Raw genomic sequence first — 4738 nt, 5'->3', positions numbered from 1 at the left:
GATCTAAAACTTTTGTGGCCCCCATGAAATTTTCAATGGTAGATGTTCAATTCACACTCTTTCCAGTAGTGTGGTCCATTTGAGCTTTAAATATGCTTCATTTTTAGCCCACGATGATGTAAGTGTTTTATCCACACTGTCAATCCATTTTCCATATCATTTTAGTGGTTGAGCCCAAAATTAAAGCATATCCAAAGCTCAAGTGGACCATACCACAGGAAACAATGGTAATAATGATTTCCACTATCAAAATCTTCCTATGGCTTACGGTGATTTTTATTTGTCATTCAACTTGTTCAATAGATCACAAATACATGGATGAAGGGAAAACTAAAATATCAACTTGATCCAAAACTTCAGTGGCCTCCCAAAATTTTTCAATGGTAGACATTCAGTTTATATTATTTCCTATGATGTGGTCCACTTCAGATTTTTATAAGCTTCATTTTTGAGCTTATGTAATAAAATTATATGTTAAAATGAATGGATGGAGTGAATAAAATGAATAAATCATGGTGGGCCTCACAAGATTTACTTAGTACGCTTGGGAAAAGATTGGCTATTCCCCCAACACTAGCCAATGGCTAGTGATATGTGCTCTGTGACCCCACCATGATGTATGTGTTTCATCCATGCCGTTCATATATTTTTTCAGATAATTTTACAATATGAGACCAAAAATGAGATATATCCAAATCTCAAGTGGACCACATTACATGAAACAATGTTGAATGAGCGTCGACCATTAAAAACATTTTGGTAGCCATAAAAGTTTTGGATCAAGCTGATTTTTGTTTTTTCTCTTCATCTGATCCTGTATGACCAAATCAACAGATTGGATGTCAAATAAACAGTACAGTGGGCCTTTGGAGGAATTTAATGGTGGATATCCAATCACTATTGTTCTCATGTGGTGTGGACCACCTGAGATTTATATCCCTCTAATTTTTGGCATAAACCTCTAAAATGATTTTTAAAAATGGATGAATGGAATGGATGAAACACATACATCATGGTAGGGCCCATAGAGCACCGTCCATGGTCCCGCCCAAAATTGGGCGCGCGCTCAAAACAGAGCCGCGCCCAATCTCCCCCCATTCTCTAACTCGCCTCCCTCCCATCTCTCTCTCTCTCTCTCTCTATCTCCTGCCCTCTGCCCTCTCTCGCCGCCCTCCCTCTGCCCTCTCTCGCTGCCCTCCCTCTGCCCTCTCTGTCTCTCTCTCTCAGCCCCTGCAAAACCCATTGTTGTTGCCACCATCATCTCGGGCGTTCAAAACCCTGTCCGATGCAACCCACCATCATTCAAAACCCCCATCCTCTACATCCCGATTCAAAACCATAGCTGCCATTACTGAAACACCCTACTCACCAACCCATCATCCAAACCCATTTGAACCCACCTTCTGGTCTGGCGATCAATGCCGCTGGTATTACAGTCCCTTTCGCCATTCCCGCACGCGATTCCCACTTCCCACAACTCTAACCCTTTCCCTGCCATTACTTATGCAAGATGTCCTCTGCCATTTCTCGCACAAAGTTGTTCCTCATCCCAGATTTGATGATTAACTGCTAGATTTGAGTTTCAAGAGGTGACAACCCTCTCTCTCTCTCTCTCTCTCTCTCTCTCTATTTGGCGATTTGTATTGTCGAATCTCTAATTGGGAATTTGTATTGTCAAATCCTTAATTAGGGATTTACAATTTTCAAAATCTAAATAATGGTAGGCTTCTGACTTGTATATGCATGTGGGCTTAGGAAAGCTCTATGAAATTTGTTGTTGAACATTATAGATAGCTGTAACTGAATGTTTTCACTGAAATATACCATATTGAGGCATGCTAACTCAAAATGGAAATGACAGTGTCAACTTCGATTCACCCACAAGTCTTATGTCTCTAACCATTGCCTGGAATCATTGTTTTCTAACTTCATAAATATGCTCTCTATGTTGTTGAAGATGTCTGTTATTTACTGTTATGAGTTGTGTACACTCAGCCATCCTAGTTGTGCATAACTTGTGATGATCTATGCGTAACTTGCCACAGGTTGGAAGATTCCAGCCATGAAATCCATCCATTTGATCGTTGCTGTATTTTCTTTCCAACATGACCATCCGAAATGTTCAGGTGATGAGTTTTCTCATCTGGTGGGAGCACTTTTTGTTCATGGGCCACCTGAAGTGGGTCCAATGAAGCCAACAGTATGAATCGTCATATAAAGGTGGAACACCTGAACTCACGTGAGAGATTGTGCCAGAATGAACATCTTCTTTCTGCAATTGGCGCATGGATTAGCATGTCTGGCCTGGCTGGCCATTGTGCTACATGGTTGAAATTTGAATCAGTTATATTAAGTCTCCTAGAAATCACTTGGTTTCTTTATCTTTTTATAGACATCTATCTCAAGCTTAGCTTTTATGTTTCAAAAACATTTTTTGATCAAAGGATATTGGGTGTTCCGGTAATGTATTCATTCATATATGTAAGCTGCTTCATGAAAAAGTTATTACTTCTTCTCTCTTAATTCCTGGTCTTGATTGGGGTGTTGGGGAGGTAGGCAGTTTCCTATACTACACTGTTGAGAAATCGGCTTCTCTGATTTGAGGCCTTGGATTTCGGCTATCTACCCATTGATTTGCTGTTCGTGGAAAAAGCTGTGGCCATCTTAAAGTGCTTCTGCTTTCTTTTTATTTTAATTATTTTTCATTCACCACCAGGGTTCCCTATTGTCCTCATGTAGCCACATCAAGTTTCTTCATTTGCTTGTCAGGATTTCGCCCACAGAGCAGAGCTTTAAGTTCCCAATAGTATGTCTATGTGGCTTTATTTTTGCTTTTCAAAGTGGATTTGCTAAAAATCTTGCACATCATTTAATTTTATTTTAAGGTCCTACAAACATAGCAAGTGTAAGCACAGTACTTTAGAAGTGTATTAAACTAACTGTCTTTGTAATGATCTTCTGTCACAGAAATTTATCAAAAAACAGGTTGCAAGCCTCTACCTCTGGCCAAAAGTCCTAGAAATACCTATTTTAGACAGTTCAAGGTAAGCTTTTGTTTGATATTGAGATTGTACAGCTTGTCGTGGTTCACAATTATCATATTGTTTTTTAACAATTCCTGCTAGAAATTCCAATTTTCAATCTGTAATTTCATGGAAACCAAAGCTGGGATCTATTTTTCATTCCAAGCGATTGTATTTGCTGAATGTAATGCCCAAAAGCTCACTGTTGACTCTTTAGTTTACAGCATCAACTTGGTTTCACTGGGCCCGGGACCTAGTCTAAACTCTGACTTCGTAGGAAAGCCCAGTTTGGGCTCAAACCTGTTGCTCAATGGCAGGTCATGGTCATTTCAACATTGAGGCATATGGCTCGAACCTAGATTACCTATAAAAAGAAATTCTAATAGGAAATTCTAGTAGAAGTTTTTTACACTATCAATTGAATGATTCTAATTAAACACGACTTTCTTGCATGTCTTTTCTGAATGCAGGAAGCACCCAACTGTTTTGTGCATGAGTTCACACAAGGACGTGGTGGGTATGCATGTATGAGACATGAAGCACATGTGGCCAGCTAGGCCATAAATGGGCTTATAGATAACCTCAGTTTCATCCCAGTGTGCTGCATGGGCTTATTTATCAAGTGTCAAGAGTCTCAAGATGGCTTCAAGCTTCCACTAGCATGTCACATTGGCACATGGATTAGCATTTTTCTCAAAAATATTTTAATGGGCATATTAAATAAACTATCTCACAGGATGGCAATCCTGTGCATAAACTATCTCTAAAGCCCAGCAATCCAGGTAAGTTCTTTTAGGGCACAATCCTGTGTATAAACTATCTCACAGGATGTTATTTCAGGTCCAGGTAAGTTCTTTTAGGGCACAATCCTGTGTATAAACTATCTCTAAAGCCCAGCAGTCGACTATGCCCATTGATCAGAGGCCAAAGCCTAATTACAAGCCTGCATTTACTATTCTTTGGCCACAAGAGATTTTTTTTAGGTGGATGCTTATATGCACTCTTTGCTCACAGGATGGCAAAATTGAAGCTGAAGTTAAACTCACTGGAATTCTCAGCTTAGGCGCATTGCAGCCTGGGGAATCCAGAAAATATGGTACACCTATTGTTCCTGGGTCATATGCACCAGTCCATCAACACTTCTTTGTTGCTCGTATGGACATGGCCATCGATTGTAAGCCTAGTGAAACATTCAATCAGGTGTGCTCCAATGAATTGATAGGATATTCCCCAATTTGTCTATAGTTTGATATATGCGAAAAGGAATTTGATAATTCCTCATATTTTGTGTTTCTGTTTTTGGTTCCATCATATTGTGATGGTTTCTACTACAAAATTTTGTCAGCTTTCTCCTCAATGAGATTTTGCATTGATAAAAGGAACACACTAGTTCGAATTATAAGATTTCTTATTGCTCTTGATGAGTTATGACAATAGTTTTGCTTACTATAAAACTTTTAAATGGAATGGGTCATAGTTGTTTCAAGTAAAAGCCACAAAACTGAATGTCCTTTGCCTGAGATATTTTAAAGTTTAATTGAAGCATTTTCTTAGCATTACCTTTGATAGGCCAATGACAGCTGATGTATTTCAGTTGTATGATCACCACACCAAAATCGATTATTATTGCCAATACAATCTATTTTCTATGAGATAGCATAATCACTCCCAACGGATGGTTCGCCACACAAAAAAGGATATGCCTGTCCATGAGC

General features: G+C 39.2%; 1 long non-coding RNA gene across 2 annotated transcripts; it reads left to right on the top strand.

The window, feature by feature from the left end:
- Positions 1–2329: 2329 nt before the first annotated feature.
- Positions 2330–4738, top strand: LOC131253842 (uncharacterized). Of its 2 annotated transcripts, none has more exons than XR_009175303.1 (3): positions 2330–3044; positions 4038–4223; positions 4618–4738. It is a non-coding gene; the product is annotated as an uncharacterized LOC131253842 (long non-coding RNA). The 2 variants fall into 2 exon arrangements; XR_009175304.1 differs by having other exon boundaries at positions 2332–2806; positions 2968–3044; positions 4038–4736.

The sequence above is a fragment of the Magnolia sinica genome, chromosome 8, assembly GCF_029962835.1.
Source record: "Magnolia sinica isolate HGM2019 chromosome 8, MsV1, whole genome shotgun sequence".
Classification (NCBI taxonomy): Eukaryota; Viridiplantae; Streptophyta; class Magnoliopsida; order Magnoliales; family Magnoliaceae; genus Magnolia; species Magnolia sinica.
This window is presented reverse-complemented; position numbering and strand designations above follow the sequence as displayed.